Raw genomic sequence first — 26,538 nt, 5'->3', positions numbered from 1 at the left:
ATCTCTACGCTGAATGTAAAATTATATTCTGTCATTGATGCTGTGGAACAGAAGGGGAAGAGATGTCAAATTGATAAATATAACACAAAAGAAAAATACATAAATTCAGTCCTTGACACTATGTCTGGAAATCATCAAACTTTCTTTTTTTTTTTCCTTTTGCATAATTTTTAGACAGACATGTACTAACATTATTAAATATGGATTTTTATTGATTCTTAGATACAGTGAAAATACTCAGTAATTGTCTATTCATTGTTGGTTATTCAAATGATAACTTTGTTTAAAAAAGCTGCATTAATTTAAAAACACCGGGTTCCTAGAAAACTAAGTTTGTCTACAGCTCTCTGGACAACCCACGGATTAAAATCTCCGTAATTGAATGCATTATTCATCACAACGCAAAAACATAATTTGTAACCACAAGAATAATGCACTTTATCTGGGACTTTCATTTATCACCTTTTGGATTATTTTTATAAAGATCTGTGCTAAAATGACTAAATAACGGATTGAAATCTCCATAATTAAATGCATTAATCATCACATTGCAAAAACATAAATTGTAAACACAAGAATGATGTGCTTCCTTTTTTGCAAACTTTCATTCACACCTTTTGCATGATTTTTACACAGACCAGTACTACAATTATTAAATGCCGATTTTTCTTTGATTCCAAGATACAGTGCAGCCTTTCCACTTCATGCATTGAAATTTAAATATGTGATTTATAACAAATATTTCTTCGACGAAAATACTCAATAACTTTCTAATTAAGTGTTGATTGTTTAAATTGTACATTTATTTAAAAATTTGCATTAATCTAAAACACCGAGTTCAGAAAAAACTAAGTTTGTCTACAATTATTTGGACAATTTACGGAATAAAATCTCCGTAATTCATTGCATTATTTGTTGTACAGCAAAATCATAATTTGTAACCACAAGAATGATGCACTTTCTTTTCATCTCTGTATATAAGAATCTGAGAACATAAATACAAACCCAAAATTTGAGGAATTTGGCAAATTGTGGGGACAGCACATTGATAAGGTATGGTTGTTTTCATTATAATTATCATAACATTCTGGATAGTAAGCATATATTTTGAGTTCATTTGCTTTTGTTTTAATATTAAAATTATCACAATAAAATTATATCATTTATTTGAATTTGTTAATGAATAATGATGTCATTATTTGCATTTGAACTGTTAATAAATAATGTATCTTGTGATCGTTTCTTATTAGCATTTTTAGGGCAAAACAAAAATATGAGGTTTAAAGTCGATGATATTTTACATTGTTTTATCTTTTTCCTATATACATTAATATGATACGATTGTGACACACATGGTGTTTTTATTTAGCAATGCTTGTATGGTGAGATGAGACAATTGCTGCACAATATGAAGACATACTATAAAAAAGGAATATATTAAATACTAAGACTTTTAAATGACTATTTTTTCAGCTCAAAATCTCTCGTTTACTTACATGTATTTCATAAGAATAAGGGTTATTAGTGTCCTTAACAAAGAAACAGAAAAGTGTTTAACAAATACAAAAATAGTCTTTCATGGAAAATTAAATAGTGCTAGTGACTCTTTGTTCATTTCCATTTCCCTTTTCTATAATTTAAGTACTAACCCTGTGGATTGCTTTTATTGGATGAAAGAGACTTCGTGTTACATTTCTCACCAGTATCACCTTGCACAAAAAAGGAAGTCGTTTTAATCAGATAGAATATTAACCTTTCATTTGAAGTTTTAGTCAAATCACAGATGCTGATAGCAACGTACAAGACATGGTTTTAGGCTTATATAGGCAGGAAAAGTTCCAATCAAGCTTGTCCACTCCATTTGCACTTTCCTTGTTTCTCAGAATGGAATGGCCAACTGCACACATCTTGAGTTGGCGATGTCATCAATTAAAATCGGGATAAATACAAGATATATTCCAGTTTAATAAAAGAAACAAAAGATGTTTTATCTTTTTCCTTTAGATAAAAAAATGTAATTCTCGACAAATGTTTTATTCATTTATTTATTTATTTTATTTTATTTATTTATTTATTTATTTATTTTTTTTTTTTTTGGTTCTTTTTTAGTCTCTTTTTTTTTTTTTTTTAATCAAATTAAACTACAGTAGTCGTACATTTCTCAACTCTCGACATATTTAGCCCAACTCTGCGGTCACAAAAAATCTGCAAAGTCACGAGTAGACATCATCAAAAGTCAATAATTGTATAAAGCTTAAAATACATAATGTAAAATAATACAATTGTTATACAATATGTGGCAGTTATGTTGTAAAGTAAATAAATATTTGAAAATCAACCTTGTAAAAGTTGACATTAGATCAACTTCACAGATCATTATGATATATTATTATACTTTCATGCTAAATACTAAAATCTTATTGGTTTAGACGCATTTAACAATCTGTAATGTTACCCTCAGCCTTAGCAACACACTTGACAACGGGTAACATTACGAAAATGTCACATGCGTTCAAATCATGCGCGTACGGTTCACCGTAGAATTCTGAAAACGTCAGTTGTGCGTTTGAAAGAAGCCGAATAAAAGACGTCAATAAAAGTTGCGCCCGATGTAGCTTACTTGAAAACAACAGACAGACGAAACATCCTTGCGAGTGCAAACTTTAGATGATAAAGGACTTTTTGAGTAGCAAACAAACAATAATGAGGTTGGTAATCCTTTTCCGAAGCTATCTTACTGAGAAAAAATAGAAGCGGGGAGTTTGAAAGCTTTCTAAGCGTGAACTTAACGACGATCTCCGACCTCCGACATCCGAAATCAATAAGACATTCAGTATAATAAAATAAATAGTGCACGTGTTTGAGGTTAACAGTTGAAATTGACACCCCTCGGAAAACCATTGTCATCCTCCGCTGACGCGTCGGTTGATAATGGTTTTCCTTGAGGTATCAATTTCAACTGTTACCCCCCAAAACGTGCACTATTTATATAATATAAGAGCATAATGGATAATAACATACAATTTTTTTTTTCAAAAAAGTAAATCAGTAGGTGCAATAGAACAGGTGAAGTAATGAGTCCTATATAGAAACTCATTGAGGGTGGCTGAAAGAGGGCGATCCCTCTTCTTAGGTGTGTGTCGATCTTAAATCTAATATTTCATATAACGTTTACTAATGATTAATTATGAACGCAAAAAAGTCATCGGTTTTGAAGAAAAAGGATAGGCTAAAAGACATAGCACATGATCCTTTCACATTATATTTAATTTAAAGAAGATGAGAGAACGAGGCGGGCGAAGTTCCTATAGTGAAACAAACATGAAGTGAAAAATAAAATCTTAATTATATCAGAATTTTCTTTGATATTTCATCTAACATAAAAGTATATCTGTACAATTTACAAAAATCTCACAAAGACTGAAATTATTTGCCTACGAAAAAGCATACCCACACTAAAGGGGACAAAAAGGATCATTTTTTCTCTTACTTAAACAAATTTTTTCAATATGAGTGGGTTTTCGCTCCATTTTTTGAAAGTTAATCCTAAAAATTTGCATACAAATATACATTTTTATGGAGTAAAGACCCACTACACCTGAAAAATACACTTTTATGACAAAACATTTGCATCTTTCCGAGAAATACTTGAAGTCCATTTAGTCAAGGGTCATATAACAAACATGATTTAAATGCCACTTTTCATCAGGAGCTGTGTAGCGTACGTAGTGGTTAGCTTGGTAGTCTCAAAGCAATATGATACTCGGGATTTTTCTTATAAGGGGTTCGAACCCCCACGAATACCATTTTCATTTTTATAATAATTTTTTTTTTTCGAGACCTTCTTTTTTTTCCTCAGTAAACTTTTATTGATCATAATTTCATAAATTTCAATAATACTTCATTCACAAATTAAACATGATTTTTTTTATATATATATCTGAAGCTATAGGCATTCTGCACGCCATGTTCACCCATCTTCTTTCTGTATAAATAAAATAATATGTACTTTAAAAGGACATGTATATATGATCCAGTGTATGAGAAAAGGGGTCTTATGACATAACGTCACAATGCACAGAAAACGACATAAACGTCAGAATATTGCGCGACGTCTTCATTTTAAAAGACGCTCCATTTCAAAGTGGAAATAGATTACCTATGCTTTTGAACGTTATCAATTGATCACAATAGTCACCACCATCATGTGATCATGGATGAGGTCAGGTGAATTTCAGGTATTTATTAAAGATAATTTTACACATGTATGTACAATTTAGTCAACAATCATTAAGACCGATTATGTAACATACAGACGCTAAGTACAGCTATAAAGATATGGATTGACTGTATTTAACAATAAGACATTGTAGCTGCTATAGATACCAGGTATTACGAGTTTTATGAAACATCAATATATTAATTCAATACCAAGGAAATAAATATAAGATTAAATCAGAAATGAATTGCAAAAACATTAATCAGTATGAGCATGCGAGTCTTCTTTTTTCGGTCAGAAAAAAGCAGCTATGATGCGTTGAAGTAATTTTTGGTACAACAGGCTCAAAATTGTGTGCCGGTAAGAACTGTTGGTTTAATTTTTTTTTGAAATCTGGGATTTGCTCATCCAAGGATTGCAAAACAGAATTAAAGGCCTTATTGAATACTTGCATCTTCACTTGTTATCAATTAAGACAGACCACTAACTGACCTCTAAAATTAAGGAGCCAGCGCTCGTTTCTAATGAAAAAAAAAATCAACAATGCAAATTTTAGTCGCCAGGCTTTTCTTATGCTCAAATTAAAAAAAAAACTGATGAAATATGAAGATAACGAACAGTATTTAATCTCGAAAGTCCAATGAAACGATGCAAAGAGTTTTGGAGCAGAGCAAACACGGACCTCAAAATTTAGAGGTGGAATCAGGTGCCATGGAGGAGTGAGCATCCCCTGCCGACCGGTCACACCCGCAATGTGCTCCTTGTCATGATCGGGAAACAATAACAGGAAAATTCCGTAGACAGTTCAGTGTATGAATAATGGCCTAATAATTAGTAGTAGTGAAAAAGTCAATCAGCGTTTGACTCAATGATAGGTTGTATGTGCTGACAAGGTCATTGTATCGACCAAAAAATTTGCGAAAAGATGACTTCAAACGAGACTGTTGATATCCTTGTTTCGTCAACTTGTTGGTAAATAGCTTGTTTCGTTTTAGAAATTGTTTGTACGTAGAGCATGCTCTTGCGTATCGAATCAACTGAGAGACATAAACCCCATATGCAGGTGATAATGGTATATTGCTACATAAGTACGGGAAGTTGACGATTGAAAAGTTGATGTCATCATATTTATCATAAAGCTTTGTTGTTATGTTACCATTAACATCTTTTTCTAGTAAAATGATATGAGTCAATATAGGGAACGATAGGGGAAGACATGGGAGTTGCCTAAAGTGCGAGTACTTCCCCTTTTTCTAGTCTCAATAGTAATGTAGAGGATAAAGTAAGTAGGAAATGTTTAAAGTAGAATTGTAAAAAGACCGTTTTTGCTTTGCAAATATTTTATACTTGACTGACCCCCCCCCCCCTCCCAATCTTTTCACTGTCCACATGCAAAAAAATAAATAGATTTATGTTTTAAATCTAAAAAAAATTAGGCCTAACATGAAATAGAAGCCACTGGAATGCTTAAAGATTTGAACTTAAGCATGCTTATAATACCCCCCCCCCCCCAAAAAAAAATAGATTGTTTCTTTTTAAGAAATGTTGATCTAATGAAATATTCTTTATAACTATGATAATATAGAGGAATGTTTACATGATTAACATTTTCTGCTCGTCCGTACAAATACGACCGAAACATGTGTAGACGATAGTTCTAATGACAAAGATTTAATTGCCAATCAATAAACTATATGACCCGTCCTATTTACTGCATTTCACACTTGTCCAAAAATTCCAAGGAACTTTTGGAAAATTTGAAATCACAAGATTTTACCAAAATCAACAGCTTAAAAACTTACGACTTTTCAACGTTATACACAACCATTTCCCACGATAAATTAAAACCCAGGCTTTTCGATATCATTGACAGCTGCTTTTTCAATAAAAATGGAACTCGTTAATTTACTTACCTTGTCATCAGTCATTTGCAAAATTATTTTGTTAAGAGACATTCTGATTGTACACACAAGTGCTATGAAGTTGACATTGAAAAGATGCTTGAGTTTCTGATAGACAACATCTATGTGGTTTTTGGAGACCAGGTCTTCCAACAATCTATTGGAATTCCCATGGGTACCTATTGCGCCCCGTTATTAGCTGACCTTTTTTTGTATTGATATGGAACAGAATTTGTCCAAAACTTTATACTTGAAAAGAAGAAAACACTTCCTGTGGCCTTCAACTCGACATTTAGATATATCGACCACATATTGTCAATTAACAATGGTTATATCCATTCTTATGTCGATACGATATATCCCGGTGAGCTTGAGATAAAAGATACTACAGAGTCTGACACATCTGTTTCATATTTGGATATTTTACTTGGAAAAGACGTTAATTGTACAGTGGCTGCAACGTTATTGTTGACAAACCAATCGTGTAGAATCGTTCGTGTAACGTGCGTGATCGTTCGTGTAACGTGCGAGATCGTGCGAGCATCAGACTCAATCGTTTGCGGTTTTAATCGTGCGTGATCGTGCGTTAAGAAACGTGTAAATTTCGTTTTGTTAGTTTTTATCGGAATGTTATTTGTTATGCAAGTATTTCGCTTGTCTGTTTGTTTTTGTTTTTTTTTTTTTTTTCAATCCAAATAAAATAAATGAAGCGCGATTTACATAATTGGAAGCAGAACGAACTAATTATCGCTTGGATATAAGCAATAAAGCAAGTCGTACAATATTGTGTTCTCGTCAAATAGCGAGATTTTTTGTGATAAACCGTACTTAGATGTTTAAGGATTTTTCCTCTGATGTTAATTATGTTTACTGCTAATTATGGTCAAGATATTTTTAAAATTAATAGATCAAAAATAGATTTTTTTTTACAAATAATTAAATAAACAATTCTCAATGCTTACATATATGCGAATGTACACGACATGATTGTCGGGGTTTCGTTTGTCAGTGTTTATCTCTGGAGCTTATTTTTAATTATTTTTTTATAATTTCTGCAAATAAATGATTTGTAAAATAATTGTTGATTTTAAAGATTCACAAATGGAAGTATGAATATAACTTATAATTTAATTCATTTTCGTCCCATTTTTTTCAAACTTATTCCCTTTCTGCATATTATGGGATCCAATTCAATCAAAACTCACGGTCCACCTACATGTACAACTTCTGATAGAACAAAAAAAAAAGTTTTCTTAAGTCGGAGAATTACGTAAATAATTGTTTGTAATCTAAAATAATTAAGAAGTCTTACATGTATTTAGTTCCAGAAATATCCATTTCTATGTTGTTGTTTTTTTTTTTTTTTCATTTTTCAAAGTCGATGAAATAATATCAATAATTATTTGAAATCTAAAATAAGTATTAAGCCTTTAGTTATTTCGTTTTGAAAATATCCATTCCTAAAGAATTTGAACTATTTTGCTTGAAGAATCGTGCGTTTGCGTTAGCAATCGTGTAAGATCGTGTAACGTGTAGAATTGTGTGCTTGAAGGATCGTTCGTGTAACAGATTTTATCGTGCGTTAATCGTGCGGAATCGTTCGTGTAACGTGATCATTCGTGTAAGTTGTCAACAATAACGTTGCAGCCACTGTAATCTAACAACCAAGCTTAATGATAAACGTGATGACTTTAACTTTTCAATCGTCAAATTATTGACAAACAAGTTGATGAAACAAGAATATCAGCAGTCTCGTTTAAAGTCATCATTTCGTAAGTTCTATGGTCGAAACAATGACCTTGTCAGCAAATACAATTTATCCCTGAGTCAAATGCTGACTGACGTTTTTCATACTAATTGTTAGGCCATTATTTACACACTGAATTGCCGACGGATTTTTCCATTATTTCCCGATCATGACAAGGAGCACCCAGTGGGTGTGACCGGTCGGGAGGGGATGCTCACTTCACCATGGCACCTGATCCAACCTCTGATGTTTTGGGGGTCCGTGTTTGCTCAGCACCTATTTTGTAATGTTTAATGCTTTTTTTCAGCTTGAATACTGTTCGATATCTCCATATATTTCATTTGGAATCAGGAATTGCCAGGGGCAGCTTTCTTATTGGCCGCCAGGAAGCGGGTGATTATATGTTATGCTTTTCAGAAAAAGACATGATTTACTTTCAATATGAAATAACTTTATTTTCTATTTTATCAAAATATACCAGAAACATGCATTTAATCATGAGTTTGATAAATGCAATTTATTTAAATGTATTCTGTATTATATAAAATTCGTGATCGCGGCATCTATCTCAAATACGTTAATACGCAATTTCATTAAAGCGATCAAATAATATCTTTTCTATCACTCGTATCTTCTCGAGCCTTTCTGACAAGCTTGGAAAAACATTTCGAATGTATTTACTTTACCGTATGATATATTTCAGATTTATTTATGTCTTATATTATATGAATTTAAACTCTAAGCTCTATAGATAAGAGGCTTTTCTATATTCATATCAATTTTCATGAAAAGGGAAGTTGTTATGGACGCCTACGTAATACATCCGTCTGTCGGAAAAGACTGAGAAGTCAGGATTGCTTATTTTTAGATGAGCAAGTAAACCTACTGTGTAATGGTTTATTCCCACCTAGCCAAAATTTTGAATTTCTTATTCCCATCTAGCCAAAATTGGAATTTTTAAAATCTTGATTCCACCTTTATATAATCTGTTTTAGGCTTATGACCTTAATTTTTACCTGTTTTGTATAAGTTCCTTGTCAAAATATTAATATTTCCTTTTTTAATATTGATAAATCAAGTTATACATATTAATTCTTTTAAAATACATACAGACATGTATGTTTCAATACTATTTTTAAAAAGAAATAAAATAATTTTAATTATTTACCTTATAAGGATTACGTTTACTCAACGTTACAGTTAACACAAACGGGTCGCCGTAGAATATGATGTAGTAAAATCGGTGACGTCATGATATATTAAATATAGAAAACATTAAGAAAATAAAGTGTTGATTTTAAATTAAACTGTAACAGTAAAGAATTATATTAGTTTTTTTTAACAATCTGGTATATGCAATTTGTTATTTGCGACATGCTGTGAATTTCGCAGCGAATGTAAACAGTCGTCTGTCAGAAAGAATGACGCGATGAAAACGACAGGGGTTTTCAAAAAAAAAAATACACAAAAAACTCAGAGATCTTAAAATCTCGGTGGAAGTGCGTCCGGGACGATCACAGTTATTCACAGGCCGATCATCATCATCTTCCCCACACGGACAGCAAGGAAACTAATTCCGATCAAGTACCCCACACGTACAACGATCGTGAAGTTCCCCACACAGCAGGATGCGATGTGATTGTTCATTCAGATAGTTCTGGGTAAGCAACATGAATATTGACCATGCATGTGATCTAATGTATCTGCGTTCATATGATTATCACATATATTTTGGTTCAATTTCACGATCTATCTGTTGGGTGAATGCATGCATGCTGTATACGAGCTAAACATTCCCAATTTTAATTTCACGCACTCTTGCCTAATAAAAAAATAATACAATCAAAAACAAAATTATGTTGAAATAAAACAATCTTACATTTTTTTCCTCAGAGAAATAATAGAGAGAGAGAGTTTCTGACAGTGTGATGGTAATAGCATAGCTGGTGTCTTACATTGTCTTACTCTGACTAGAAATAGGCCTAATGTGTCAGTGTGTACTAAAAAATTAGTACAATATGTAAACACTGGATCTGAAGCTGAAAACATGCATTCAAACAATACACATGTATGATTTTTTTTTTCAAAATCCACCAATTTTTCAAAATCCTTAATTTTTATTGAATTCAAATGATTTAATTGATTGTAAATTTTGTGTGCAGATTCTTAATATTATTTATTATAGTACTTAACTAGTGAAATGAAATCATGAGGGTAATTTTAATATTGAATTTTGTAATTCATTTATTATTTTTAAAATTATTGTAGTTTTAGTTACAATGCACAAATTAATGTTATTCACATAATATAATTTTTAAATGAGGATGTTAAATTGCACAGCCAGCAAAATGATAAACAGAACTCCATGTCTACCTAAACAAAAACAGATTAAAAAAAATATTATGTTAAAATTATCTAAATGTTTATATTAGATATGATTCTTCATGGAGGGAAGGAAGGAGGGTGGTGGAGCTTGGGGTTCTGGCCGATGGATTGTCTGGCTGTAAACAGTGTGGGTTGCCACTTCAGTTGTCTCACACCCAAGGAATACGCGATTGTGGCTTAGGTAGCTTTCTTCAGATTCGGTGTCGAAATTTATGGTGTGGACATGTCAATGTGATTCCAACAGGAAAGCGCCATGGTCGCATATGGGATGCTAATACTAAGTTAGCTACAGTTATATATAAATGCATACAATTTAAAAAGTATGTATTCAAATTATGTGTTAATTGATTTTCATCATCATCTAACATTTTTTTTTTACAATTTCATAGGAATGATTCATACTGGCATTGGCCCAGCTCAAGTAAATGACCTTTTAACATCTATAAATATCACTGCTATAAGTACGAAGACCATCCAGAATAGACAAACAGAGACAGGGCTGGCCATTGAAAAAGTTGCTGAGGACACCATCCAACAGGTCTTACAAGATGAAATCCTAGCAACAGTTGAGTAAGTATATACATGTTTACACCCATAAAAAGTGATGGTAGATCTAATATGCCACAATATTTCCTCACAAAACTAATTTTTGGGTTGTTTAGCTCACCTGAGCCAAAGGCTCAAGTAAGCTTTTCTGATCACCTTTTGTCTGGCATCCATCTGTCTGTCCGTCTGTCCATCCGTCTGTAAACTTTTCACATTTTGGACTTCTTCTCAAGAACCACTGGGCTAATTTCAACCAAACTTGCCACAAAGTATTCTTGGGTGAAGGAGATTCAAATTTATTCAAATAAAGGGCAACGCCCTCTTCCAAGGGGAGATAATTACGAATAGGTAAAAAATTAATGGCATCTTTTAAAAATCTTCTTCTCAAGAACCACTGGGCCTGGAAAGATGAAAATCATGTGGAATCATCCTTAGGTAGTGTAGATTCAAGTTTGTTCAAATCATGACCCTTGGGGACAGGGTTGGGCCACAATGGATGATTAAAGTTTTACATAGGAACATATAGGAAAAATCTTTAAAAATCTTCTCAAGAACAGCAAAGCCATGTTTGGTCATATTTATGTGGAAGTATTCTCAGATAGTGTAGATTCAAGTTTGCTTAAATCATGACTACCATGGGAAGGGTGGGGCAACAATGAAAGTTTAAACTTATAGGAAAAAAGCCACAGTTAGTCAAAGAAATATGTAAGCATCCTTACTTAGTATAAATTTAAGTTTGTTAAATCCTACCCTCTCCCCTTTTTAGGGGTAGGTCGAGACCACTTATGCATTTAAGCTTTTCAATACTGAACTGATTTTTGCTTTTTTCCTAGTGACAATGCTCAGGTGAGTGATGTGGCCCGTGGACCTCTTGTTGTAATCAGTATTTCAAAATAATTAATAATAATAGTAGGAGTAATAATAATAACAATAAAAAAATTAAAATAAAACAAAAAACAAAAAAGGCATTTTTTTCAGAACTGAAGGAGCTGAAGAATTAACGGTAAGTGTAAATGCTGGATGGCAGAAGAAGGGGAGTGGTCACTCATTTGATAGCTTTTCGGGTAACTAGCTGTTAGTCTGTAATGTCTGCAATTTACATGAAATGAGAGGTCCAAGTAATAATTTTACCTTAAATTCCTTTTCATTTTAATTGAAGGACATTGTTCAATGATTGGAGAACACAGCGGGAAAGTAATAGGATATGAAGTTCGTAGTAAGATATGCAGGATATGTGAGAGTGCTAAGAGGAATGGGAAAGAAGCAAAGGAACATGACTGTAGACAAAATTGGCAAGGTATTAGATACTTCAATTGAAATGAGTTGTTTATATTTGAGGTTAAGAATAGGATTTAATTGTTACCTTTTGGTTTTATATGTATGTGATTGTTTATTTCTTTTTTTAATAAACTGAATGAACTTTTACTAACCTGCTAAAATAGCAATTTTTGAAACTGAGAAATGCACCTGTACATATCTTTGAATTTAATTTTCAAATGTAATATTAATCTTACTAAAAATTACATTAACTTAGTTTTTAAGGACATACGCAACGTACCTTACCTACTGATAATTTTTCAAGATATTCTTAATTTAAGATTATAGTGCCATCAGATGTTCTTAGACAAAAAATCAGCATGCAATACCAGGGGTTTTGAAAAGATATCAATTGATGAAAATTCTTGTATAATTCAAAGAAAAATACATAAAAATTACTTAACATATATTCTAGATGTTTTTTTTATCCAAACTTATTTTAGAAGAAGTGTACAACAGCATATATAGACATAAAAATGTAGCACACAGTTCCTTTAAGTATTGGAACTCTTCAACTCCAGGGAAAAAGACAATAAAGTTCAAACTACGTTGCGTATGTCCTTAAATTTGTTTTTAATTTTTTTTTTTTAGGAAGTTCTAAATCTATGGAGCCAAGTATGGTTATCAGCATGGTAGAGAAAAAACAGGACAAAGGAATAAATGTGTCCACTGTTATAGCTGATCATGACACCACCACCATTTCTCGCTTGAAACAAAGTGTAAACCCAAACATTAAAAAGAATGCGACAAGAACCACATTAGAAAAAATTTTCCTCAAGTCTATATGTTTTGCAGAAAAAACACAAGTCCTTAACTACAAAGGTAATCCACTACCTTCAAAAATGCTTCAATTATCTACTAGCACAAAACCAGGGAAACCCAAGAGGAATAGAAAAGGCACTTGATGCCCTCTGTAATCACCCTTTTGGAAACCATGGGTCATGCAGCGATTTCTGGTGTCAGCATGTTAACAATCCGAAGCAAAGGTACTATTATACATATGACTATGTATGGACATAGCTAGTATGTAATTCAGTATCAATTTGAAATAATGTATCTACATATACATTTATTATGTGCAAGCTTTATCTCGTCCATTTCCTAATCCTGATTTAATTGATTCAGTATATGTTCAAAATAAATTGAAGGTATTCTTCCTTGCCTTATGGAAAGCCCTTAAAAGACTCGGACCTTCAAGATTCACTACATTCAATATGCAACCAGTGGAAGCAGAACAACTGTAAGATCTCCAGTCTGGGAAGCACCCAACCAAATGAGTTCTTCAATAGGACTGTGTCACTGAAAGCTCCGAAAAATCACTACTTTAGCGGCTCAGCTAGCTTAAACTACAGAGTAGCAGCATCTGTAGCAGAAAAAAAAACTCTGGAGCATCTTATCTTGTTGCTGTGAGTATATATAAATTTATGAAAAAATATTATTTTTATGAAAATTTATGAACCAAAATGTTATATCAATATCAAATTGAAAATAATCTCAAGCTGTAAAACTTTGACAAAGATACTTAAAAAAATTTTTAAAAAAAAGAAAAAAATTGATCATAAGATATTATACAATTATGGACTCTTTCGGTGGTGAATATGGTTTGTTATTCATATTGACCTCGGCTTCGCCTCGGTCAATATTGATATTATTCTGGTGAATAACAAACCATATTCACCACCGAAAGAGTCCATAATTGTTTTATTATATAGTCCGGATTTGAATAAATAAGACATTGAAGGCTGCATGATGATACAACTTTCAGTAACGAACTTTTGTCGTGGAAAAATTTTTAAAAAAAATGTCCAGATTACAAGTTATAGCTTCCGTGTTTTCCTTTTGATGTCTGTAAGACATCGAAATGTTTAGGAAATAACCCTGCTATAGGCTTGGCTAATGTTTTTCCTGCTCAGATACACAGCTGGCTCCGGCCGTTGCAACCAATTGTTTAGAACGTTGTTTGAGGTGTTGATTGTGATGTCACAATGCCGCTGAACGCAAACCGACCCTCCGGCGAATACGGCTTAAAAACCAGTGAATATGTAGTGTTAGAAACTGTTTGCGTGTGTATAGATTATATAGGGACTATAAATAGACTATATAATAAATATGTGTATGAGCAATATTTGTAATTAAATTAACATTACAAGCAAACCATATAGCTTTTGCACTAAGCTGTAGCACTACCTCCCTCCTAATGTTTAAAGTTATTTTTGTCCTAATAGGTAAACAAAAAGATCGGGTTATCTCCTGGAATGTTTACTAGAAAGTTGTGCTATCTCAGGGAATCCCAGTCCAGGAAGAGAAAGGCGATCGCCAAAACTAAGGAGGCAAAGAGAAGAAGACGTGAGATTAAGGCTAGGAGGTAATGTAAAATAAGCTCTCTTGAATGATGCAAACATATATAATTAGTTATCAGTTTGATTTTTGAAATATATGAATTTATATTAGACTAAGCATTTTTTCCTCATTCTTAAAGATCCTTATGTACAACTAGTAAAGAAATTCCTGAAGGATCCACATATGAATCTGCAATAGGGTTAGCTCCTCAACAAGCTAACATCATTACAGAAATTCCAGTCCCACGCCCAAGACCACAGATGGAAACAGTTGATGTTGAGAATCACACACCTATCTTATTTGATTTAGAAACAACAGGATTAGGTAATGCATTTAATACAATTTAAATGTTTCATTTTTTTCTTTTTTTCTTTTTTTTTTTTTTTTTTTTTTTGTGCAAGAAGTTTATATAGAAATTTTCTCAAATTCAGTTTATTCAAAAGAACCATAATTATATCCCTGCTCGGAAGAAAATGATGTATACAGTTTTACCCCTGTATGTCTATCAGTTTCTGTGTATGCACCTGTCAATAAATTTTTGCCTCTGTTTTCTCAGCAACTACTCATGATGTTTTTAAGTCTCTATTTAATGTTTATAGGCATGCCATATGGTGGAATATATTTCAGTATAAATCCATATACTCCACTAGCAACTATTCATGTCAGTTGGCCTTGTGAGAATATTTTTTTTTACTTGTTCATCAGACATAAACAGGTACTCTAAATAGTGATATTTTTCTTTTAGCTCACACTTCTCATATTGTTCAGTTGGCAGCTGTAAAGAATGAGGATAGATTTTGTACATACATTATTCCTAAGAAGTCCATAACGCCAACAGCTTCTGAGATAACAGGACTCTCTGTTGGGAATGGAAAACTCTACCATAACAACGAAGAAGTGACTGGCATTTCTCTAATGGCTGCATTGGATTCTTTCTTGAAATTTCTCGAAAAGTATAACAATATCATTTTTGTTGGTCACAACATTAAAGTGTTTGATTGTCCAGTGCTTTTTAGAGCTCTTGAATCATGTTTTATGTTATCAAGATTTTCAAGAAAAGTGAAGGGATTTATGGATACGGAGCTTTTATTTCGAATATCCCATCCAAATCTGAGCTCTTATAGCCAGCAAAATCTTGCAGAAAGTCTTCATGCATGTTCATATGAAGCACATAATGCCCTTGAAGATATTTTAGTGTTGCAAAAGTTGCTAGAATTAGTGAATTTATCAGATGATAAGCATAAGTGTGCAACATTTTCATTTGATTATGCTATGAATGTACTATCTTACCAAAAGGAAGTTGACAAAAATTTTCCTTCCTTACAAATTCTTCTTCAGAATAAGGTGTTGAGTGTGTGTATGGCTAAAAGAATAGCTGGAAGTGGAATAGATTTTGATAGTTTGAAACTAGCTTACTCTAGAGATCAGAATGGTATCCATGCATTGTTTACTGAAGTGTGTAGCAACAGTTCTGTGAGGGTGACAAAGTCGAACAAAATTATTGAGGCTGTGAGCTCTTTTTTTCTGTTGTTAAATGAAAGTTAAATATATTATAATGTGCATTGTCTTAACTTAAAGAAAAGCAATTCAATTTGATTAATAACTTATTTCCATCAGCTTTTTAAAAACAAATTTAGCAAGTTTATTATTTACCAGTTTATGTAAGAAATTTACAGCTAGAATGTTCATGATAATTCCTGAAATAGAGAATCAATCTAAGTGAAATTATAAATAAAATTAATTTCTTTGACAAATCCATTATGTATGAAGATTTCATTTTGAAATCATCGATCTGTATAGGTTTTTGATGTGTGCTGTTAAATAATAGATTACCAATATTCATCTCACAATTATATTTTATACCTACATGTAATTAGTGATTGAGACTTGCCTAATGTAGTCTTATGTAGTATGATATAACCTCCCAAAGAGGTAATGGACTGATAATATAATTGTGCAAAGCCCATTATATAAGTTAATTTGCCTCAAATTTATAAGTTATAGTCTGTTTCTAAAGATATTTTACACTTTTTAAATCCATATTAATCTTGTAAGATGCGATTAGGTAATTAACATGTTGAATTTTTTTATTCCTGGCATTTTCTTATGTAATTAAAAAAGTCACAAAAAGAAAACATATAGATATTGAATTTAATTCAAATTTATGTGCATAACTTTTTTTGAAATACAACATTGCAACAGGTGCAGTACTATATCTCTGAAATACATATATAAATATTTTATTACATTTTCTTACATTTTAAAGTCATCAAAAATGTATATCAAAATGTTGTTGTACAAAATATTGCACTTATTAATCAAGCTATGACAGAGGAAATTCTGATTAAAACTTTTCAATTTAATGAAAAACCAAGATTTTTTGTTATATATTTACAAAGCTGTATATTTCTAATACCTTGATGCATTTGAAAATCTTATTTGGTTAAAACATTATCAATATTTTTCATATTTTATCTTAAATAAAAATATAGTGGATTGGCAATGTAAAAAAAAAAACTGATGAAAAATTTTCAAGAGGAAAAATTTGACCATTGACCCCATATACATTTTATACCAATAAAATAAAGAGAATTTAAGTCCTATAAAAGTATGATTTATTTATTGTTCCTATCAGTGGGATTTTTTTAAATTCTTGATGAAAAACTGGTGGAATTTTGAAAATAACAGAGGAAATTCGGAATTGGTTGACCCAAATCTGAAAATTATTTGGTATTTTGCACCAGTTACTATAATAAAATACAATTTATATACCAAAAGATTTATGATACTACTCATATTTTGCTTGAAAAGAAAAAAAAAAATGGCTATAGTGTAGAATTTGGAGGAACTTTCCGAGAAATCTTGGGAGGCCAATAGCAAAAAAGGTAGGTCATTGACCTAGATATTTCAAAGTGGAAAATGACACTACTATTGGGGTTTTTTAAAGTACATTTGTTGCTTTGTCCCTCCTATCAGTGGAATTTTTTATTCTGAGTAAAGGTATACCTTAAATCTAGTCTTTTATGATACATTTTTATTTCTGATAAGAATTGTAAACATCTTATTGACAAAAACGTCGAAAGGATTAGAAACAACTTAGAAAATCTTCTGTTAATACAACATTTTGTAAAATTATCATAATATAATTTGATTTATATACTCTACAGGGAAAACATTAGTAGTGACAAAAGCTTAAATTCTTAATATACAAAATATAATTCTTCTTAAAAACTAGGATTATTAGAAACATGTCCATATTTATTTACAAAAGCTTGTCAATAATCTTTTTAAAAGAAAAATCAGCATTTTATGCATCAGAACAGAAATTATTTCCATAGCATCAGATGCACATGTATAATGAACAAATTTGTAAACGATAAAGCATTCTTCGTTAGAGAATGTAATGCTGTTGCATATTTCCATTAAAAAAATATGAGATATAAGAATAATGTATTGAGTATATTTATTTGAAAATGAATACTTTGTATACATATTATTGTTATCAGTCATCTAATTCCATTCTCTTTACAATATTATTTTTTTTCATCACGGAACAGAGATTAAAGATTTCAAAAGCATTAGTATCAGTACCTTACTTTTACTTCACATATATTTTTGAATTTTTACACGTGTACATGTACGTTGTACAAACCTGAGGTTTCAATCGCACCTGGGCATGATTGACAGAAAGACTACGCATGTTATTTGCATATCAGTGTTACATATCCCTGACCATGCTGGTCAACAATGACACAAATTTCGATCTTCGTACTGCAAATATTCTTGTTTCAATATATTCGGTTATAAATTTTATTTCTGGGTTTATCTATTTAATTTGGAATATCACGTGTGGTATTCGCTCGCGTTAATTTCGCACGTGCACGTTTATAGAATAAAACACTTAAAACTAATATTAAGGAATAATGCGATAATTAAATCGGCATGTTGGTGAAAATAATCATGATCAAGCTCCAATACCAACACGAATTGCATGCAGAGTAATAAGCATTACTGGTCTAAATAATTACTGATAGTAAGCATCTTATTGACAAAAACGTCGAAAGGATTAGAAACAACTTAGAAAATCTTCTGTTAATACAACATTTTGTAAAATTATCATAATATAATTTGATTTATATACTCTACAGGGAAAACATTAGTAGTGACAAAAGCTTAAATTCTTAATATACAAAATATAATTCTTCTTAAAAACTAGGATTATTAGAAACATGTCCATATTTATTTACAAAAGCTTGTCAATAATCTTTTTAAAAGAAAAATCAGCATTTTATGCATCAGAACAGAAATTATTTCCATAGCATCAGATGCACATGTATAATGAACAAATTTGTAAACGATAAAGCATTCTTCGTTAGAGAATGTAATACTGTTGCATATTTCCATTAAAAAAATATGAGATATAAGAATAATGTATTGAGTATATTTATTTGAAAATGAATACTTTGTATACATATTATTGTTATCAGTCATCTAATTCCATTCTCTTTACAATATTATTTTTTTTCATCACGGAACAGAGATTAAAGATTTCAAAAGCATTAGTATCAGTACCTTACTATTACTTCACATATATTTTTGAATTTTTACACGTGTACATGTACGTTGTACAAACCTGAGGTTTCAATCGCATCTGGGCATGATTGACAGAAAGACTATGCATGTTATTTGCATATCAGTGTTACATATCCCTGACCATGCTGGTCAACAATGACACAAATTTCAATCTTCGTACTGCAAATATTCTTGTTTCAATATATTCGGTTATAAATTTTATTTCTGGGTTTATCTATTTAATTTGGAATATCACGTGTGGTATTCGCTCGCGTTAATTTCGCACGTGCACGTTTATAGAATAAAACACTTAAAACTAATATTAAGGAATAATGCGATAATTAAATCGGCATGTTGGTGAAAATAATCATGATCAAGCTCCAATACCAACACGAATTGCATGCAGAGTAATAAGCACTACTGGTCTAAATAATTACTGATAGTGCCACTTTTAACTGATAATTTCTGATATTTACTGATATTTTACTGTCGGTACTGAGAATTTCTGATATTTGCTGATATTTTTACTGTTGTTACTGATAATTGCTGTTGGTTCTGATAATTACTGATATTTACTGTCGTTTTTACTGTGGGTTCTGATAATTACTGATATTTGCTGAGAGTTACTGTTGGTACTGAGGATTGCTGATAATTACTGAGATTATTTCTCTGAACCCAGAAGATGTAAAAACAAGCCTAACACTGACTGGAAAGGGAGGGATATTGGTTGAAAGGAAGACTGAGGAAAGAAAATCTGTTTAACATCGTTAAGAATCGTTCTTATTTTAACAAATGATTTCAGAAAAAAAGAAAAATAACTGGTAGATAAAACTTTTTCAAAGACTTTTTGAACTCTAGCTGTTTCAACAATAGTTATAATTTAAAAATAATCCTTTAAAGCTTGTCCTCATTATTTTTCAATACAGTAGTTGTTACACTTTAAAAAAAAGTTCTGTTGAAAGCAGCTTCAGAATTTCTTGACAAGCCAAAAAAAAATTAAATAAATAAATGCATTACTTAGTAATAAAAAAAATAATACCATTAAATACAAAAAGAAAAAAAGAGAAAACACGAAAAAGAACAGGACGTTTTTAGAAGACACACGCGTACTGTAAATGATCGTTGATGGAAGTATTGCAGTAAAATTATTTTGATGTCATTCTCTCTTTCTCGCTTCCCACGGGCGTGTTAAACATTTTTTTTAATTCAAATTCAAACAAGGAACAGAGGATGTTAATGCTTACAATTGAAAGAAGTATGCTTACAGAAGTAAATTTAGAAAAAAGACAATATCCCGATCTTTTTTTTTTCAGTTTGAAGATATTCAAGACTACTTACAAGTCTCAGAAAAGTAATAAATACAAATGATAAGTATTTATTTTCACTAACCACAACGGTGCCTGATATATAAATTGTTTCTAAAATACACTGTAGAATTCTAAATTTCCTTACAATTACTCCATTACATGCAACAGATGTGTGCTGGTCCTGGCATTATTCTTAAGCTACATGTACGTCTATATTGAGTCTATACCTTGATATTAAGTAAATATCTTAATAATAAAACATTTCTTAGATGTAGTGTTAAATTATATCAATAAGTATTTTAAAACAAAAAAAATATTCCCGTCACCCTGTGATAATAAATATTCATTTTAAGAATCTGCCTATTATATCCCCCTTTTTCTGCCTTAAAATGTAGAATGCACAACAACATGTACCCAACCTCGAGGAAAATAAAAGGATTAGAACCACAGAAATATGAAGCTTGACACTGCATTTTTTTAATACATCCCGGACCCTTGTTTAGATAAAAATAAATTATTTCACCTATACCCCGAAGTAGACTTTTACAAGGATAAACATTTTTTTATTCATTTATCTATCTGTTTATATGCATTAAATTTATTTCTTCTGAAAAGAGGCATTCTTAATCATGAGTTTTACTCATCAAGAAAAATTAAAAAAAAAAAAAAGGAGTAATTTTCACCCTAGAATTTTAGCTTAAACGTTCCAGTTTACAAACATCGTGTTGATAGTTTCATATTTGGGTACATTTAAATTCTTTATTTTTCATGTAATTGTTTTCCTCCTGGTCTTTTTACTCAAATGAACGAATTTTTGAATCCACCTGTCACTTCGTCGTTGCGTAACTGACTGTTTGTGATATACGGCGAGTCCCGGCCGCCGAGTGCCCTTCTTTCTCACTAACCGTGTCATACATGTATATATATACAGCAGGGCACCTAATGTGTTATTTTCTCGCTACCGTACAGTGTACATCACAGCGCTTCCGTTTGTGTACATTACCCATAAAAGTCCTAGGACCCCGTAACTATGTTCAATAGTAATCAGATAAAATATACTTGTAACATTTGGGATGAATAAAAATATTTTTGTGGTAAATCGAACAGGATTTTGAACTTTTTCATGTAAACAAAATCTTATTTAAATATTCTGATGAATTTAATGAGCTAAGTGCATCAGGAAAATAAGTCACAGTAATTGTTAACGAGGGATTATAGATTGCCAATTAAGTTAGAAATAGTCCATACTGATATCAAACATGCTGATTCTCTATTAAATGACCCTGGCTTGTTTCAATTAACTCCAACAACACGCTATACCTTGTATAAAAATATTTAAAATCTGTTGTTTTTTTTTTAAAGCTTACAAATCAACTATACTTCCGTGTGCATTTTACTTGTACAGTATGTCCTCATTTACACATGTAAATGTCTACCTTTCTGCAAAAAATCATAGAAATATTTTTCCACTGAAGAGAATCAGCCCTAAATAAGACACATCATTGATTAAGTGAGCGCTATTTCTAATATATTTTCAGGATGATTATAGATCGTGCGTGCCCCCCCCCCTTTCAAAACTTATTTGCTACAAACTTCTGGTTAAGTTTCTTCGTGTAATAAGCCCGTTTTAAGATATCCAACAATTAAAACATATAAAATATTAGCACTGAAATTAATTTCATCTATTTTAAGGACAATATATGTCTCTGGACATGTTCAGTCAAAATTGTACATGAATTATATGTTTATTTCTCGAAGGATATAAAATAATTACGCTGAGGTTTTATGTGTACAGGTATTGAACATTTATTTTTTTTCCCCATTGGTTGTTTTTACTGAAAGTAAGTCCATGGAAAATCTCTATTTTTTTAAAAAAATATTTTTGACGACAAAAATTGAATCATGATCAATGTTTTCGAGAAACATTATTATACTGTATGTGTCTTAACAAGTAAAGGTTTTGAACAACTTGTTCATGTTTCCGATGAAAATCTGTAATACTGTAGAAAATGTTCAAACCATTACAATGTGTGAACGGACTGGTAGTGTTTCGATCTTGACATACTTTGATCCAGTCTCTGTACATGGGTGCGGCGTATCAAGAATTTTCTGAAACAGCTATAATAGTATGTTGTATCGCATTGAAAATGAACCTTTTTTTTTACATGTGTTTTTTAGATAACTTTTCACTCATATTGTGACGCCATTATTTGCCTGTTAAAAGATGCGAATTTCGACCTGTGTACACTGCACTTACATGTACATTTTTATGTCTATAAATCGGTGGTAGGATCTGCCGTGTTTAACTTTTGACATGTACCGGTACTCGGCGGCATTTTTTACCTACATAATGAGAAATCTTTCTCATGCAAATTTATCTGTACTCTGCACTTATAAACAATGAGCAGAGGGGGATCTTTCTCGTGACTGCACTATTTTATCACCGAGGAATCTTTTGTGCCAGCACCTACTGTGACAGAAAACTGCTGTTTATATACATGTATTCCCATCCGAAGGACGATCTTCATGTCCAACATCACCGCTCCATATATATATATTAAATATGAATCCAGTTTTTTTTTAATTGGTTTTATTGAAACTGATTTATAATGTCCTTTTTAGGCCTACTTCATCGATTGAAATAATACAATAAGTCCTTAAGAACTAAGAAACAGGATGAAATGTGTGTGAATATATGATTACTAAAAATAATAAATATATGATTACTAAAAATAATTTTTATGATAAAAATGTATATATCCGCTGCTGTCACTCAAGTTACAAATTCTAAATACCTACAGCTAAAAGTAAGTTATAAAAAATGAATTATCAAATTAAATTAATTTGTTTAATTTATTTAATCCATCCACCCCAGTTTCTTTTTAACACCTCATGAACTTAGAAAATAATCTCAGTAATTATCAGCAATTCTCAGTACCAACAGTAACTCTCAGCAAATATCAGTAATTATCAGAGCCCACAGTAAAAACGACAGTAAATATCAGTAATTATAAGAACCAACAGCAATTATCAGTAACAACAGTAAAAATATCAGCAAATATCAGAAATTCTCAGTACCAACAGTATAATATCAGTAGATATCAGAAATTATCAGCAAAAAAGTGGCACTATCAGTAATTATTTAGGCCAGTAGTGAAGGGGCTTGGTCTTGCTCTATAATTAATCGAAAGATCTATTTAAGCTAATTCTGGGAGAAAAATAAGTCATTCAATTTATACGGAAACAAAAATCACCGCACAAAATAAAATAAAAATCGATTCAATTTGTTTTTAAAATTACTATTCCACGATTGTTTTTTTTCTGTATGAAAAAATGCTAATTGCTAAAAATCAGAGACATATAATATTTTATATTTCAAAATTGTACATCTTTTCTCTTCTCATTTACCGAAATCAGTCTTGTTGCTAGACAAGAGATGGGATATTTTAAAAAAAATGAAAACGCTTCAGAATTGAGATTCCAAAAGAAAAATTCCTTTCTTTTCATGTTAAATACGAATGATATCTTGATTGGGTCAGCATTTGAATACAAAGACTTTGAATTGTTTCAAAATCAAGGAAAATACTGAGTCAGCAATAAACGAAAAATATGTACATATATTTCCATGTATATCATAGACATATATTCAAATATAATTCAATGTTTTGCATTGGGAAATCTCTGAAGATGTGTATCTTAAGATTAACAAGAAATAAAATAATTTCTTTTACCGTTAACATATAATTCAAGGCCTGAAATATAAGAGTTTTTATCCACCCAAGTTAATTGGCTTGTTGCCAGGGAAATGTCTTTACCAGTGTTTCTACGGTTTCGATGAACCAAGGCATTTTTTTTTTAAATTTTGCATATATGGTTCATCTGCAAGAGAAAACTATGTGTGGAAAATCATCAAATTCTGAGAACTTTCATTTATCACCTTTTCCATGATTTATACACAAACCTGTACTAAAATTATTAAATTCCGATTTTTTAGTGATTCTTAGATACAGTGCACCCTTTTCACTTCAGGCATTTAATTTAAATTTGTCTTTTATAACAAATAGTTCTACTGTGAAAATATCCAATAATTGTCTATTAAGTCTTGATTGTTTAAAAGATAAATTAATTTACAAAGCTGCATTAATTTAAAACATCGGGTTCCTAGAAAAATCAGTTTGTCTACAATTCTTTGGACAACCCACGGATTAAAATCTCCTTAATTTAATGCATTATTCATTGCACCACAAAAACATTAATTTGTAACCACAAGAATGATGCGCTCCCTTTTTCACCCCTATATATAAGAATCTGACAGTACAGTTTAAATACAAATCAGAATTTGCAGAACTTGTTAAATTGTGGGAATTGCACACTGACAAGGTATGGTTGTTTCCATCATTATTAACATTATCATACAATTCTTGATAGTAAGCATATTTTTGTGTCCATTTGCTTTTGTTTTTATATTAAGATTATCACAATTATATTATATCATTCATTTGAGTTTTTTCATTAATTTTTAATAATGTAATTTCAATCGTTTTTTCCTCTTTATAAGCATTTTATAGGGCAACACAAAAATATAAGGTTTAAAGTCGATGATATTTTTACATTGTTTTATTATTAATATGACAAGATTGTGACACACATCATGTTTTATGGAACAATTCTTGTGTGGTGATATATGTCTCTCTTAAATAGACATAAAACCTAATTAGACGACTCAAGTTTCATAATTTGAAACCATACCTTATCAGTGAGATACCAAATGACAAAAATATTAAAATTTATCAACGTGTACGGATGCTTTACCTTCCTGGAAGAACAGTAGATATTTTAGTTGTTGGAAAATCTTTTTTTACAGATGGTAGTACAGACTCCTTTATATCTAGAAAAGTTTCACATGGTGTGTTATTTAAGACTTCAGTTATTAATTACGGACAGAACGAAAGACAAACACAGGGCATTAAAATTTCATAAACACACTATAATGAGCAAAATTTCTCTGTCATCTTTTTAAAAAATCCTTAATTTCTAATTAAAAAATTGCTGCACAATATGAAGACACTATATAGTTACTAGTATAAAGGAATATATAAAATAAACAGACTTTTAAATGACTTTTTTCAGCTCAAAATCTTTCGTTTACTTACAAGTATTTAATAAGAATAGGTTTTTGTATTGTCCTTAACAAAAAAATATTTAACAAATACAAAAATAGTTCTTCCACGGAATATAAAATAATGCTGGTGACTCTTTGTTAATTTCTATTTCTTTGTTCCATAATTTAAGTACTTACACTGTGGATTGCTTTTTTTTTTCAACGAAAGAGACTTCGTGTTACATTTTCACCAACATCACCTTGCAAAAAATAGGAAGCCGTTTTTATTAAGAATATAATATCAACCTTTGATTTGAAAGAGAACCTTTGATTTGAAAATAGGGTGTAATTTTTTAACATTTTTATATTATTATTGCAGGAAGACAAAATGAGTTTTAGTCAAATCACAGATGCTGATAGCAACGTTCAAGAAATTGTTTTGGGCTTATACAGGCAGGGAAAGTTCCAGTCAAACTTGACCACTCCATTTGCACTTTCCTTCAAGAGAAGAGATATTTCAAAAGAAGGAAAGACAGAATATAGAATAAAGGTCCTTGTTTCTCAGAATGGAAAGGCCAACTGCACACATCTTGACGTGGATAAATACGATACATATAGTGCCCTTGTGCGAGAGGAAAACAACAAAAAAGTTGGCGATGTCATCAATTAAAATCGGGCTTAAGGCTAGACTTATTCCAGTTTGATCAAAGAACGTTTTTTCTATATTCGGAAAAAAAATATATTTTATCTTTTTCCTTGCAATAAAAAAATTCTGCCCATTTTTTTTTCCCTTTTTTTATTATTTTTTTTTTATGAAATTGAATTACAGTAGTCATTTTCCCACGCTGGACATATTTAATCCAATTCTGCGGTCACAAAAAACCGCATAGTTACGAGTAGGAGTAGACATCATCAAAAGTCAATAATTTTATAAAGTAGTACAATACAACTTGTAGAATAATATAATTATTTTACAATATGTAGCAGTTATGATGTATAGTATGTAAACATTTGAAAATAAACCTTGTACATATTGACATTAGATTAACATTACAGATCAGCATTATGTAATATAAGAACAGAATGGATAATAACATACAATG

At 31.1% G+C, this 26,538-nt stretch overlaps 1 pseudogene; it reads left to right on the top strand.

Annotated features, from left to right (window-relative positions):
- LOC133204313 (uncharacterized) overlaps positions 1–26,105 on the top strand; it is an 85,077-nt pseudogene extending 58,972 nt beyond the window's left edge.
- Positions 26,106–26,538: the final 433 nt, after the last annotated feature.

This window comes from Saccostrea echinata, unplaced genomic scaffold (genome assembly GCF_033153115.1).
Source record: "Saccostrea echinata isolate AGI-Se365-2 ecotype Australia unplaced genomic scaffold, CSIRO_AGI_Sech_v1 ptg000052l, whole genome shotgun sequence".
Taxonomy (NCBI): domain Eukaryota; kingdom Metazoa; phylum Mollusca; class Bivalvia; order Ostreida; family Ostreidae; genus Saccostrea; species Saccostrea echinata.
The sequence above is the reverse complement of the archived record's forward strand: the minus strand, read 5'-3'. Positions and strand labels throughout refer to the sequence as shown.